The sequence below is a fragment of the Mchenga conophoros genome, linkage group LG3, assembly GCF_057382185.1.
Source record: "Mchenga conophoros isolate Kocher_MC1m ecotype Shallow Benthic linkage group LG3, M_conophoros_male_GT1.1, whole genome shotgun sequence".
Taxonomy (NCBI): Eukaryota; Metazoa; Chordata; class Actinopteri; order Cichliformes; family Cichlidae; genus Mchenga; species Mchenga conophoros.
This window is the reverse complement of record NC_140528.1, coordinates 81,959,563-81,973,713: the sequence shown is the minus strand read 5'-3', so window position 1 is coordinate 81,973,713 and position 14,151 is coordinate 81,959,563. Positions and strand designations below refer to the sequence as shown.

Below are 14,151 nucleotides of genomic sequence, written 5' to 3'. Positions count from 1 at the left end.
TAGGTGGCAAGTACCTGAAGTTACGAAGACAATCCTATAACCATACCTGCATGTTTGCATAATACCCTAACCCAAAGGCTCAGTTTGGCATTTATCCAACAGCACAGGCCCTGGATTGTTGAAGATGGCCTCAGGAAACAGCACAGGGCCTGGTGTGTTGTACATGGCCACAGCAAGCAGCACAGGGCCTGGTTTGGTGAAGATGGCCTCAGCCAGAAGCACAGGGCCTGGTGTGATATGAGTGGCCTGAGCAAGAGCCACAGGCCCTGGTGTGGTGTAAGTGGCCTGAGCAAGAGCCACAGGCCCTGGTGTGGTGTAAGTGGCCTGAGCAAGAGCCACAGGCCCTGGTGTGGTGTAGGTGGCCTCAGCCAGCAGCCACAGGCCCTGGTGTGGTGTAGGTGGCCTCAGCCAGCAGCCACAAGCCCTTGTGTGGTGTAAGTGGCCTCAGCCAGCAGCCACAGGCCCTGGTGTGGTGTAAGTGGCCTCAGCCAGTGCCACAGGCCCTGGTGTGGTGTAAGTGGCCTGAGCAAGAGCCACAGACCATGGTGTGGTGTAATTGGCCTCAATAGCAACTAAGGCCCTGGTGTGGTGTAGGTGGCCTAAGCCAGAAGCCACAGGCCCTGGTGTGGTGTAAGTGGCCTCAGCCAGCAGCCACAGGCCCTGGTGTGGTGTAAGTCGCCTCAGCCAGCAGCCACAGGCCCTGGTGTGGTGTAGATGGCCTCAGCCAGCAGCCACAGGCCCTGGTGTGGTGTAAGTGGCCTCAGCCAGCAGCCACAGGCCCTGGTGTGGTGTAAGTTGCCTCAGCCAGAAGCACAGGGCCTGGTGTGATATGAGTGGCCTGAGAAAGAGCCACAGGCCCTGGTGTGGTGTAAGTGGCCTGAGCAAGAGCCACAGGCCCTGGTGTGGTGTAATTGGCCTCAGCCAGCCGCCACAGGGCCTGGTGTGGTGTAGGTGGCCTCAGCCAGCAGCCACAGGCCCTGGTGTGGTGTAAGTGGCCTCAGCCAGCAGCCACAGGCCCTGGTGTGGTGTAAGTGGCCTCAGCCAGCAGCCACAGGCCCTGGTGTGGTGTAAGTGGCCTGAGCAAGAGCCACAGGCCCTGGTGTGGTGTAAGTGGCCTGAGCAAGAGCCACAGACCCTGGTGTGGTGTAATTGGCCTCAATAGCAACTAATGCCCTGGTGTGGTGTAGGTGGCCTCAGCCAGCAGCCACAGGCCCTGGTGTGGTGTAAGTGGCCTCAGCCAGCAGCCACAGGCCCTGGTGTGGTGTAAGTCGCCTCAGCCAGAAGCCACAGGCACTGGTGTGGTGTAAGTGGCCTCAGCCAGCAGCAAAAGGGCCCTGGTGTGGTGTAAGTGGCCTCAGCCAGCAGCCACAGGCCCTGGTGTGGTGTAGGTGGCCTCAGCCAGCAGCCACAGGCCCTTGTGTGGTGTAATTGGCCTCAATAGCAACTAAGGCCCTGGTGTGGTGTAGGTGGCCTAAGCCAGCAGCCACAGGCCCTGGTGTGGTGTAAGTGGCCTCAGCCAGTGCCACAGGCCCTGGTGTGGTGTAAGTGGCCTGAGCAAGAGCCACAGGCCCTGGTGTGGTGTAAGTGGCCTCAGCCAGCAGCCACAGGCCCTGGTGTGGTGTAAGTGGCCTGAGCAAGAGCCACAGGCCCTGGTGTGGTGTAAGTGGCCTGAGCAAGAGCCACAGACCCTGGTGTGGTGTAATTGGCCTCAATAGCAACTAATGCCCTGGTGTGGTGTAGGTGGCCTCAGCCAGCAGCCACAGGCCCTGGTGTGGTGTAAGTGGCCTGAGCAAGAGCCACAGGCCCTGGTGTGGTGTAAGTGGCCTGAGCAAGAGCCACAGACCCTGGTGTGGTGTAATTGGCCTCAATAGCAACTAATGCCCTGGTGTGGTGTAGGTGGCCTCAGCCAGCAGCCACAGGCCCTGATGTGGTGTAAGTGGCCCCAGCCGGTCACTCAGGCCCTTGTGTGGTGTAGGTTGCATCAGCTAGCAGCACAAGACATTGGAAAAGAGCCAAAAGCAGTGTCGTTAATGTGCCCTCATTAATGGGCAGCTGCTTTTGGTCTTTTAATACACCCCTTCTCTGGATCAAAAGCGGTTCAATGACATGAAAATGAAAGGCTTACAGCACCAGGTATTCCCAGGCAGTCTCCCATCCAAGTACTAACCAAGGCCAGCCCTGCTTAGCTTCCGAGATCAGACGAGGTCGGGCGTGCTCAGGGTGGTATGGCCGTAAGCTGCTGGCCCCAGCACAATGTCTCAATTTATGGATTCAAGTGATTAGGTGGCAAGTACCTGAAGTTACGAAGACAATCCTATAACCATACCTGCATGTTTGCATAATACCCTAACCCAAAGGCTCAGTTTAGCATTTATCCAACAGCACAGGCCCTGGATTGTTGAAGATGGCCTCAGGAACCAGCACAGGGCCTGGTGTGTTGTACATGGCCACAGCTAGCAGCACAGGGCCTGGTTTGGTGAAGATGGCCTAGGCCAGAAGAGCAGGGCCTGGTGTGATGTGAGTGGCCTGAGCAAGAGCCACATACCCTGGTGTGGTGTAATTGGCCTCAATAGCAACTAAGGCCCTGGTGTGGTGTAGGTGGCCTCAGCCAGCAGCCACAGGCCCTGGTGTGGTGTAAGTGGCCTCAATAGCAACTAAGGCCCTGGTGTGGTGTAAGTGGCCTGAGCAAGAGCCACATACCCTGGTGTGGTGTAAGTGGCCTCAATAGCAACTAAGGCCCCGGTGTGGTGTAGGTGGCCTCAGCCAGGAGCCACAGGCCCTGGTGTGGTGTAAGTGGCCACAGCCGGTCACTCAGACCCTGGTGTGGTGTAGGTGGCATCAGCTAGCAGCACAAGACATTGGAAAACAGCCAAAAGCAATGTCGTTAATGTGCCCTCATTAATGGGGAGCTGCTTCTGGTCTTTTAATACACCCCTTCTCTGGATCAAAAGCGGTTCAATGACATGAAAATGAAAGGCTTACAGCACCAGGTATTCCCAGGCAGTCTCCCATCCAAGTTCTAACCAAGCCCAGCCCTGCTTAGCTTCCGAGATCAGACGAGGTCAGGCGTGCTCAGGGTGGTATGGCCGTAAGCTGCTGGCCCCAGCACAATGTCTCAATTTATGGATTCAAGTGATTAGGTGGCAAGTACCTGAAGTTACGAAGACAATCCTATAACCATACCTGCATGTTTGCATAATACCCTAACCAAAAGGCTCAGTTTGGCATTTATCCAACAGCACAGGCCCTGGATTGTTGAAGATGGCCTCAAGAACCAGCACAGGACCTGGTGTGTTTTACATGGCCACAGCAAGCAGCACAGGGCCTGGTTTGGTGAAGATGGCCTCAGCAAGCAGCCACAGGCCCTGGTTTGGTGTAAGTGGCCTCAGCTAGCAGCCACAGGCCCTGGTGTGGTGTGAGTGGCCTCAGCCAGCAGCCACAGGCCCTGGTGTGGTCTAAGTGGCCTCAGCCAGTGCCACAGGCCCTGGTGTGGTGTAAGTGGCCTGAGCAAGAGCCACAAGCCCTGGTGTGGTGTAAGTGGCCTCAGCCAGCAGCCACAGGCCCTGGTGTGGTGTAAGTGGCCTGAGCAAGTGCCACAGGCCCTGGTGTGGTGTAAGTGGCCTCAATAGCAAATAAGGCCCTGGTGTGGTGTAAGTGGCCTGAGCAAGAACCACAGGGCCTGGTTTGGTGAAGATGGCCTCGGCCAGAAGCGCAGGGCCTGTTGTGATGTGAGTGGCCTGAGCAAGAGCCACAGGCCCTGGTGTGGTGTAAGTGGCCTCAGCCAGCAGCCACAGGCCCTGGTGTGGTGTAAGTGGCCTCAGCCAGAAGCCACAGGCACTGGTGTGGTGTAAGTGGCCTCAGCCAGCAGCAAAAGGGCCCTGGTGTGGTGTAGGTGGCCTCAGCCAGCAGCCACAGGCCCTGGTGTGGTGTAGGTGGCCTCAGCCAGCAGCCACAAGCCCTTGTGTGGTGTAAGTGGCCTCAGCCAGCAGGCACAGGCCCTGGTGTGGTGTAAGTGGCCTCAGCCAGTGCCGCAGGCCCTGGTGTGGTGTAAGTGGCCTGAGCAAGAGCCACAGACCATGGTGTGGTGTAACTGGCCTCAGCCAGAGCCACAGCCCCTGATGTGGTGTAAGTGGCCCCAGCCGGTCACTCAGGCCCTGGTGTGGTGTAGGTGGCATCAGCTAGCAGCACAAGACATTGGAAAAGAGCCAAAAGCAATGTGATTAATGTGCCCTTATTAATGGGCAGCTGCTTTTGGTCTTTTAATACACCCCTTCTCTGGATCAAAAGCGGTTCAATGACATGAAAATTAAAGGCTTACAGCACCAGGTAATCCCAGGCAGTCTCCCATCCAAGTACTAACCAAGCCCAGCCCTGCTTAGCTTCCGAGATCAGACGAGGTCGGGCGTGCTCAGGGTGGTATGGCCATAAGCTGCTGGCCCCAGCACAATGACTCAATTTATGGATTCAAGTGATTAGGTGGCAAGTACCTGAAGTTACGAAGACAATCCTATAACCATACCTGCATGTTTGCATAATACCCTAACCCAAAGGCTCAGTTTAGCATTTATCCAACAGCACAGGCCCTGGATTGTTGAAGATGGCCTCAGGAACCAGCACAGGGCCTGGTGTGTTGTACATGGCCACAGCTAGCAGCACAGGGCCTGGTTTGGTGAAGATGGCCTAGGCCAGAAGAGCAGGGCCTGGTGTGATGTGAGTGGCCTGAGCAAGAGCCACATACCCTGGTGTGGTGTAATTGGCCTCAATAGCAACTAAGGCCCTGGTGTGGTGTAGGTGGCCTCAGCCAGCAGCCACAGGCCCTGGTGTGGTGTAAGTGGCCTCAATAGCAACTAAGGCCCTGGTGTGGTGTAAGTGGCCTGAGCAAGAGCCACATACCCTGGTGTGGTGTAATTGGCCTCAATAGCAACTAAGGCCCCGGTGTGGTGTAGGTGGCCTCAGCCAGGAGCCACAGGCCCTGGTGTGGTGTAAGTGGCCCCAGCCGGTCACTCAGACCCTGGTGTGGTGTAGGTGGCATCAGCTAGCAGCACAAGACATTGGAAAACAGCCAAAAGCAATGTCGTTAATGTGCCCTCATTAATGGGGAGCTGCTTCTGGTCTTTTAATACACCCCTTCTCTGGATCAAAAGCGGTTCAATGACATGAAAGGCTTACAGCACCAGGTATTCCCAGGCAGTCTCCCATCCAAGTACTAACCAAGCCCAGCCCTGCTTAGCTTCCGAGATCAGACGAGGTCAGGCGTGCTCAGGGTGGTATGGCCGTAAGCTGCTGGCCCCAGCACAATGTCTAAATTTATGGATTCAAGTGATTAGGTGGCAAGTACCTGAAGTTACGAAGACAATCCTATAACCATACCTGCATGTTTGCATAATACCCTAACCAAAAGGCTCAGTTTGGCATTTATCCAACAGCACAGGCCCTGGATTGTTGAAGATGGCCTCAAGAACCAGCACAGGACCTGGTGTGTTTTACATGGCCACAGCAAGCAGCACAGGGCCTGGTTTGGTGAAGATGGCCTCAGCAAGCAGCCACAGGCCCTGGTTTGGTGTAAGTGGCCTCAGCTAGCAGCCACAGGCCCTGGTGTGGTGTGAGTGGCCTCAGCCAGCAGCCACAGGCCCTGGTGTGGTCTAAGTGGCCTCAGCCAGTGCCACAGGCCCTGGTGTGGTGTAAGTGGCCTGAGCAAGAGCCACAAGCCCTGGTGTGGTGTAAGTGGCCTCAGCCAGCAGCCACAGGCCCTGGTGTGGTGTAAGTGGCCTGAGCAAGTGCCACAGGCCCTGGTGTGGTGTAAGTGGCCTGAGCAAGTGCCACAGGCCCTGGTGTGGTGTAAGTGGCCTCAATAGCAAATAAGGCCCTGGTGTGGTGTAAGTGGCCTGAGCAAGAACCACAGGGCCTGGTTTGGTGAAGATGGCCTCGGCCAGAAGCGCAGGGCCTGGTGTGATGTGAGTGGCCTGAGCAAGAGCCACAGGCCCTGGTGTGGTGTAAGTGGCCTCAGCCAGCAGCCACAGGCCCTGGTGTGGTGTAAGTGGCCTCAGCCAGAAGCCACAGGCACTGGTGTGGTGTAAGTGGCCTCAGCCAACAGCAAAAGGGCCCTGGTGTGGTGTAGGTGGCCTCAGCCAGCAGCCACAGGCCCTGGTGTGGTGTAAGTGGCCTCAATAGCAACTAAGGCCCTGGTGTGGTGTAATTGGCTTCAGCCAGCAGCCACAGGCTCTGGTGTGGTGTAACTGGCCTCAGCCAGCAGCCACAGGCCCTGATGTGGTGTAAGTGGCCCCAGCCGGTCACTCAGGCCCTGGTGTGGTGTAGGTGGCATCAGCCAGCAGCCACAGGCCCTGGTGTGGTGTAAGTCGCCTCAGCCAGAAGCCACAGGCACTGGTGTGGTGTAAGTGGCCTCAGCCAGCAGCAAAAGGGCCCTGGTGTGGTGTAAGTCGCCTCAGCCAGCAGCCACAGGCCCTGGTGTGGTGTAGGTGGCCTCAGCCAGCAGCCACAGGCCCTGGTGTGGTGTAAGTGGCCTCAGCCAGCAGCCACAGGCCCTGGTGTGGTGTAAGTGGCCTCAGCCAGCAGCCACAGGCCCTGGTGTGGTGTAAGTGGCCTCAGCCAGTGCCACAGGCCCTGGTGTGGTGTAAGTGGCCTGAGCAAGAGCCACAGACCCTGGTGTGGTGTAATTGGCCTCAGCCAGCAGCCACAGGCCCTGGTGTGGTGTAAGTCGCCTCAGACAGAAGCCACAGGCACTGGTGTGGTGTAAGTGGCCTCAGCCAGCAGCAAAAGGGCCCTGGTGTGGTGTAAGTCGCCTCAGCCAGCAGCCACAGGCCCTGGTGTGGTGTAGGTGGCCTCAGCCAGCAGCCACAGGCCCTGGTGTGGTGTAAGTGGCCTGAGCAAGAGCCACAGACCCTGGTGTGGTGTAATTGGCCTCAATAGCAACTAATGCCCTGGTGTGGTGTAAGTGGCCTCAGCCAGCAGCCACAGGCCCTGGTGTGGTGTAAGTGGCCTGAGCAAGAGCCACAGGCCCTGGTGTGGTGTATGTGGCCTGAGCAAGAGCCACAGACCCTGGTGTGGTGTAATTGGCCTCAATAGCAACTAATGCCCTGGTGTGGTGTAGGTGGCCTCAGCCAGCAGCCACAGGCCCTGGTGTGGTGAAAGTGGCCTCAGCCAGAGCCACAGTCCCTGATGTGGTGTAAGTGGCCCCAGCCGGTCCCTCAGGCCCTTGTGTGGTGTAGGTTGCATCAGCTAGCAGCACAAGACATTGGAAAAGAGCCAAAAGCAATGTCGTTAATGTGCCCTCATTAATGGGCAGCTGCTTTTGGTCTTTTAATACACCCCTTCTCTGGATCAAAAGCGGTTCAATGACATGAAAATCAAAGGCTTACAGCACCAGGTATTCCCAGGCAGTCTCCCATCCAAGTACTAACCAAGCCCAGCCCTGCTTAGCTTCCGAGATCAGACGAGGTCGGGCGTGCTCAGGGTGGTATGGCCGTAAGCTGCTGGCCCCAGCACAATGTCTCAATTTATGGATTCAGGTGATTAGGTGGCAAGTACCTGAAGTTACGAAGACAATCCTATAACCCTACCTTCATGTTTGCATAATACCCTAACCCAAAGGCTCAGTTTAGCATTTATCCAACAGCACAGGCCCTGGATTGTTGAAGATGGCCTCAGGAACCAGCACAGGGCCTGGTGTGTTGTACATGGCCACAGCTAGCAGCACAGGGCCTGGTTTGGTGAAGATGGCCTCGGCCAGAAGCGCAGGGCCTGGTGTGATGTGAGTGGCCTGAGCAAGAGCCACAGGCCCTGGTGTGGTGTAAGTGGCCTCAGCCAGCAGCCACAGGCCCTGGTTTGGTGTAAGTCGCCACAGCCAGAACCCACAGGCCCTGGTGTGGTGTAACTGGCCTCAGCCAGAGCCACAGCCCCTGATGTGGTGTAAGTGGCCCCAGCCGGTCACTCAGGCCCTGGTGTGGTGTAGGTGGCATCAGCTAGCAGCACAAGACATTGGAAAAGAGCCAAAAGCAATGTGATTAATGTGCCCTTATTAATGGGCAGCTGCTTTTGGTCTTTTAATACACCCCTTCTCTGGATCAAAAGCGGTTCAATGACATGAAAATTAAAGGCTTACAGCACCAGGTAATCCCAGGCAGTCTCCCATCCAAGTACTAACCAAGCCCAGCCCTGCTTAGCTTCCGAGATCAGACGAGGTCGGGCGTGCTCAGGGTGGTATGGCCGTAAGCTGCTGGGCCCAGCACAATGTCTCAATTTATGGATTCAAGTGATTAGGTGGCAAGTACCTGAAGTTACGAAGACAATCCTATAACCATACCTGCATGTTTGCATAATACCCTAACCCAAAGGCTCAGTTTGGCATTTATCCAACAGCACAGGCCCTGGATTGTTGAAGATGGCCTCAGGAAACAGCACAGGGCCTGGTGTGTTGTACATGGCCACAGCAAGCAGCACAGGGCCTGGTTTGGTGAAGATGGCCTCAGCCAGAAGCACAGGGCCTGGTGTGATATGAGTGGCCTGAGCAAGAGCCACAGGCCCTGGTGTGGTGTAAGTGGCCTGAGCAAGAGCCACAGGCCCTGGTGTGGTGTAAGTGGCCTGAGCAAGAGCCACAGGCCCTGGTGTGGTGTAGGTGGCCTCAGCCAGCAGCCACAGGCCCTGGTGTGGTGTAGGTGGCCTCAGCCAGCAGCCACAAGCCCTTGTGTGGTGTAAGTGGCCTCAGCCAGCAGCCACAGGCCCTGGTGTGGTGTAAGTGGCCTCAGCCAGTGCCACAGGCCCTGGTGTGGTGTAAGTGGCCTGAGCAAGAGCCACAGACCATGGTGTGGTGTAATTGGCCTCAATAGCAACTAAGGCCCTGGTGTGGTGTAGGTGGCCTAAGCCAGAAGCCACAGGCCCTGGTGTGGTGTAAGTGGCCTCAGCCAGCAGCCACAGGCCCTGGTGTGGTGTAAGTCGCCTCAGCCAGCAGCCACAGGCCCTGGTGTGGTGTAGATGGCCTCAGCCAGCAGCCACAGGCCCTGGTGTGGTGTAAGTGGCCTCAGCCAGCAGCCACAGGCCCTGGTGTGGTGTAAGTTGCCTCAGCCAGAAGCACAGGGCCTGGTGTGATATGAGTGGCCTGAGAAAGAGCCACAGGCCCTGGTGTGGTGTAAGTGGCCTGAGCAAGAGCCACAGGCCCTGGTGTGGTGTAATTGGCCTCAGCCAGCCGCCACAGGGCCTGGTGTGGTGTAGGTGGCCTCAGCCAGCAGCCACAGGCCCTGGTGTGGTGTAAGTGGCCTCAGCCAGCAGCCACAGGCCCTGGTGTGGTGTAAGTGGCCTCAGCCAGCAGCCACAGGCCCTGGTGTGGTGTAAGTGGCCTGAGCAAGAGCCACAGGCCCTGGTGTGGTGTAAGTGGCCTGAGCAAGAGCCACAGACCCTGGTGTGGTGTAATTGGCCTCAATAGCAACTAATGCCCTGGTGTGGTGTAGGTGGCCTCAGCCAGCAGCCACAGGCCCTGGTGTGGTGTAAGTGGCCTCAGCCAGCAGCCACAGGCCCTGGTGTGGTGTAAGTCGCCTCAGCCAGAAGCCACAGGCACTGGTGTGGTGTAAGTGGCCTCAGCCAGCAGCAAAAGGGCCCTGGTGTGGTGTAAGTGGCCTCAGCCAGCAGCCACAGGCCCTGGTGTGGTGTAGGTGGCCTCAGCCAGCAGCCACAGGCCCTTGTGTGGTGTAATTGGCCTCAATAGCAACTAAGGCCCTGGTGTGGTGTAGGTGGCCTAAGCCAGCAGCCACAGGCCCTGGTGTGGTGTAAGTGGCCTCAGCCAGTGCCACAGGCCCTGGTGTGGTGTAAGTGGCCTGAGCAAGAGCCACAGGCCCTGGTGTGGTGTAAGTGGCCTCAGCCAGCAGCCACAGGCCCTGGTGTGGTGTAAGTGGCCTCAGCCAGCAGCCACAGGCCCTGGTGTGGTGTAAGTGGCCTCAGCCAGTGCCACAGGCCCTGGTGTGGAGTAAGTGGCCTGAGCAAGAGCCACAGGCCCTGGTGTGGTGTAAGTGGCCTGAGCAAGAGCCACAGACCCTGGTGTGGTGTAATTGGCCTCAATAGCAACTAATGCCCTGGTGTGGTGTAGGTGGCCTCAGCCAGCAGCCACAGGCCCTGGTGTGGTGTAAGTGGCCTGAGCAAGAGCCACAGGCCCTGGTGTGGTGTAAGTGGCCTGAGCAAGAGCCACAGACCCTGGTGTGGTGTAATTGGCCTCAATAGCAACTAATGCCCTGGTGTGGTGTAGGTGGCCTCAGCCAGCAGCCACAGGCCCTGATGTGGTGTAAGTGGCCCCAGCCGGTCACTCAGGCCCTTGTGTGGTGTAGGTTGCATCAGCTAGCAGCACAAGACATTGGAAAAGAGCCAAAAGCAGTGTCGTTAATGTGCCCTCATTAATGGGCAGCTGCTTTTGGTCTTTTAATACACCCCTTCTCTGGATCAAAAGCGGTTCAATGACATGAAAATCAATGGCTTACAGCACCAGGTATTCCCAGGCAGTCTCCCATCCAAGTACTAACCAAGCCCAGCCCTGCTTAGCTTCCGAGATCAGACGAGGTCGGGTGTGCTCAGGGTGGTATGGCCATAAGCTGCTGGCCCCAGCACAATGACTCAATTTATGGATTCAAGTGATTAGGTGGCAAGTACCTGAAGTTACGAAGACAATCCTATAACCATACCTGCATGTTTGCATAATACCCTAACCCAAAGGCTCAGTTTAGCATTTATCCAACAGCACAGGCCCTGGATTGTTGAAGATGGCCTCAGGAACCAGCACAGGGCCTGGTGTGTTGTACATGGCCACAGCTAGCAGCACAGGGCCTGGTTTGGTGAAGATGGCCTAGGCCAGAAGAGCAGGGCCTGGTGTGATGTGAGTGGCCTGAGCAAGAGCCACATACCCTGGTGTGGTGTAATTGGCCTCAATAGCAACTAAGGCCCTGGTGTGGTGTAGGTGGCCTCAGCCAGCAGCCACAGGCCCTGGTGTGGTGTAAGTGGCCTCAATAGCAACTAAGGCCCTGGTGTGGTGTAAGTGGCCTGAGCAAGAGCCACATACCCTGGTGTGGTGTAATTGGCCTCAATAGCAACTAAGGCCCCGGTGTGGTGTAGGTGGCCTCAGCCAGGAGCCACAGGCCCTGGTGTGGTGTAAGTGGCCCCAGCCGGTCACTCAGACCCTGGTGTGGTGTAGGTGGCATCAGCTAGCAGCACAAGACATTGGAAAACAGCCAAAAGCAATGTCGTTAATGTGCCCTCATTAATGGGGAGCTGCTTCTGGTCTTTTAATACACCCCTTCTCTGGATCAAAAGCGGTTCAATGACATGAAAATCAAAGGCTTACAGCACCAGGTATTCCCAGGTAGTCTCCCATCCAAGTACTAACCAAGCCCAGCCCTGCTTAGCTTCCGAGATCAGACGAGGTCAGGCGTGCTCAGGGTGGTATGGCCGTAAGCTGCTAGCCCCAGCACAATGTCTCAATTTATGGATTCAAGTGATTAGGTGGCAAGTACCTGAAGTTACGAAGACAATCCTATAACCATACCTGCATGTTTGCATAATACCCTAACCAAAAGGCTCAGTTTGGCATTTATCCAACAGCACAGGCCCTGGATTGTTGAAGATGGCCTCAAGAACCAGCACAGGACCTGGTGTGTTTTACATGGCCACAGCAAGCAGCACAGGGCCTGGTTTGGTGAAGATGGCCTCAGCAAGCAGCCACAGGCCCTGGTTTGGTGTAAGTGGCCTCAGCTAGCAGCCACAGGCCCTGGTGTGGTGTGAGTGGCCTCAGCCAGCAGCCACAGGCCCTGGTGTGGTCTAAGTGGCCTCAGCCAGTGCCACAGGCCCTGGTGTGGTGTAAGTGGCCTGAGCAAGAGCCACAAGCCCTGGTGTGGTGTAAGTGGCCTCAGCCAGCAGCCACAGGCCCTGGTGTGGTGTAAGTGGCCTGAGCAAGTGCCACAGGCCCTGGTGTGGTGTAAGTGGCCTGAGCAAGTGCCACAGGCCCTGGTGTGGTGTAAGTGGCCTCAATAGCAAATAAGGCCCTGGTGTGGTGTAAGTGGCCTGAGCAAGAACCACAGGGCCTGGTTTGGTGAAGATGGCCTCGGCCAGAAGCGCAGGGCCTGGTGTGATGTGAGTGGCCTGAGCAAGAGCCACAGGCCCTGGTGTGGTGTAAGTGGCCTCAGCCAGCAGCCACAGGCCCTGGTGTGGTGTAAGTGGCCTCAGCCAGAAGCCACAGGCACTGGTGTGGTGTAAGTGGCCTCAGCCAACAGCAAAAGGGCCCTGGTGTGGTGTAGGTGGCCTCAGCCAGCAGCCACAGGCCCTGGTGTGGTGTAAGTGGCCTCAATAGCAACTAAGGCCCTGGTGTGGTGTAATTGGCTTCAGCCAGCAGCCACAGGCTCTGGTGTGGTGTAACTGGCCTCAGCCAGCAGCCACAGGCCCTGATGTGGTGTAAGTGGCCCCAGCCGGTCACTCAGGCCCTGGTGTGGTGTAGGTGGCATCAGCCAGCAGCCACAGGCCCTGGTGTGGTGTAAGTCGCCTCAGCCAGAAGCCACAGGCACTGGTGTGGTGTAAGTGGCCTCAGCCAGCAGCAAAAGGGCCCTGGTGTGGTGTAAGTCGCCTCAGCCAGCAGCCACAGGCCCTGGTGTGGTGTAGGTGGCCTCAGCCAGCAGCCACAGGCCCTGGTGTGGTGTAAGTGGCCTCAGCCAGCAGCCACAGGCCCTGGTGTGGTGTAAGTGGCCTCAGCCAGCAGCCACAGGCCCTGGTGTGGTGTAAGTGGCCTCAGCCAGTGCCACAGGCCCTGGTGTGGTGTAAGTGGCCTGAGCAAGAGCCACAGACCCTGGTGTGGTGTAATTGGCCTCAGCCAGCAGCCACAGGCCCTGGTGTGGTGTAAGTCGCCTCAGACAGAAGCCACAGGCACTGGTGTGGTGTAAGTGGCCTCAGCCAGCAGCAAAAGGGCCCTGGTGTGGTGTAAGTCGCCTCAGCCAGCAGCCACAGGCCCTGGTGTGGTGTAGGTGGCCTCAGCCAGCAGCCACAGGCCCTGGTGTGGTGTAAGTGGCCTGAGCAAGAGCCACAGGCCCTGGTGTGGTGTAAGTGGCCTGAGCAAGAGCCACAGACCCTGGTGTGGTGTAATTGGCCTCAATAGCAACTAATGCCCTGGTGTGGTGTAAGTGGCCTCAGCCAGCAGCCACAGGCCCTGGTGTGGTGTAAGTGGCCTGAGCAAGAGCCACAGGCCCTGGTGTGGTGTAAGTGGCCTGAGCAAGAGCCACAGACCCTGGTGTGGTGTAATTGGCCTCAATAGCAACTAATGCCCTGGTGTGGTGTAGGTGGCCTCAGCCAGCAGCCACAGGCCCTGGTGTGGTGAAAGTGGCCTCAGCCAGAGCCACAGTCCCTGATGTGGTGTAAGTGGCCCCAGCCGGTCCCTCAGGCCCTTGTGTGGTGTAGGTTGCATCAGCTAGCAGCACAAGACATTGGAAAAGAGCCAAAAGCAATGTCGTTAATGTGCCCTCATTAATGGGCAGCTGCTTTTGGTCTTTTAATACACCCCTTCTCTGGATCAAAAGCGGTTCAATGACATGAAAATCAAAGGCTTACAGCACCAGGTATTCCCAGGCAGTCTCCCATCCAAGTACTAACCAAGCCCAGCCCTGCTTAGCTTCCGAGATCAGACGAGGTCGGGCGTGCTCAGGGTGGTATGGCCGTAAGCTGCTGGCTCCAGCACAATGTCTCAATTTATGGATTCAAGTGATTAGGTGGCAAGTACCTGAAGTTACGAAGACAATGCTATAACCATACCTGCATGTTTGCATAATACCCTAACCCAAAGGCTCAGTTTGGCATTTATCCAACAGCACAGGCCCTGGATTGTTGAAGATGGCCTCAGGAACCAGCACAGGGCCTGGTGTGTTGTACATGGCCACAGCAAGGAGCACAGGGCCTGGTTTGGTGAAGATGGCCTCGGCCAGAAGCGCAGGGCCTGGTGTGATGTGAGTGGCCTGAGCAAGAGCCACAGGCCTTGGTGTGGTGTAAGTGGCCTCAGCCAGCAGCCACAGGCCCTGGTGTGGTGTAAGTCGCCTCAGCCAGAAGCCACAGGCACTGGTGTGGTGTAAGTGGCCTCAGCCAGCAGCCACAGGCCCTGGTGTGGTGTAGGTGGCCTCAGCCAGC

General features: G+C 57.2%; 5 non-coding genes and 4 pseudogenes across 5 annotated transcripts; all 9 read right to left on the bottom strand.

Annotated features, from left to right (window-relative positions):
• Positions 1 to 2,118: 2,118 nt before the first annotated feature.
• On the bottom strand, positions 2,119 to 2,237 carry LOC146580861 (5S ribosomal RNA; annotated as a pseudogene).
• Positions 2,238 to 2,975: 738 nt separating this feature from the next.
• On the bottom strand, positions 2,976 to 3,094 carry LOC146580860 (5S ribosomal RNA; annotated as a pseudogene).
• A 1,217-nt stretch (positions 3,095 to 4,311) lies between these two features.
• Positions 4,312 to 4,430, bottom strand: LOC146580859 (5S ribosomal RNA; annotated as a pseudogene).
• A 732-nt stretch (positions 4,431 to 5,162) lies between these two features.
• Positions 5,163 to 5,281, bottom strand: LOC146580858 (5S ribosomal RNA). Its single transcript, XR_014891979.1, has one exon. It is a non-coding gene; the product is annotated as a 5S ribosomal RNA (ribosomal RNA).
• A 2,088-nt stretch (positions 5,282 to 7,369) lies between these two features.
• Positions 7,370 to 7,488, bottom strand: LOC146580857 (5S ribosomal RNA). The gene has a single exon (XR_014891746.1). It is a non-coding gene; the product is annotated as a 5S ribosomal RNA (ribosomal RNA).
• A 624-nt stretch (positions 7,489 to 8,112) lies between these two features.
• LOC146580856 (5S ribosomal RNA) lies at positions 8,113 to 8,231 on the bottom strand (annotated as a pseudogene).
• A 2,240-nt stretch (positions 8,232 to 10,471) lies between these two features.
• On the bottom strand, positions 10,472 to 10,590 carry LOC146580855 (5S ribosomal RNA). Its single transcript, XR_014891878.1, has one exon. It is a non-coding gene; the product is annotated as a 5S ribosomal RNA (ribosomal RNA).
• A 738-nt stretch (positions 10,591 to 11,328) lies between these two features.
• Positions 11,329 to 11,447, bottom strand: LOC146580854 (5S ribosomal RNA). The gene has a single exon (XR_014891958.1). It is a non-coding gene; the product is annotated as a 5S ribosomal RNA (ribosomal RNA).
• A 2,127-nt stretch (positions 11,448 to 13,574) lies between these two features.
• Positions 13,575 to 13,693, bottom strand: LOC146580853 (5S ribosomal RNA). Its single transcript, XR_014891744.1, has one exon. It is a non-coding gene; the product is annotated as a 5S ribosomal RNA (ribosomal RNA).
• Between the last annotated feature and the right edge of the window lie 458 nt (positions 13,694 to 14,151).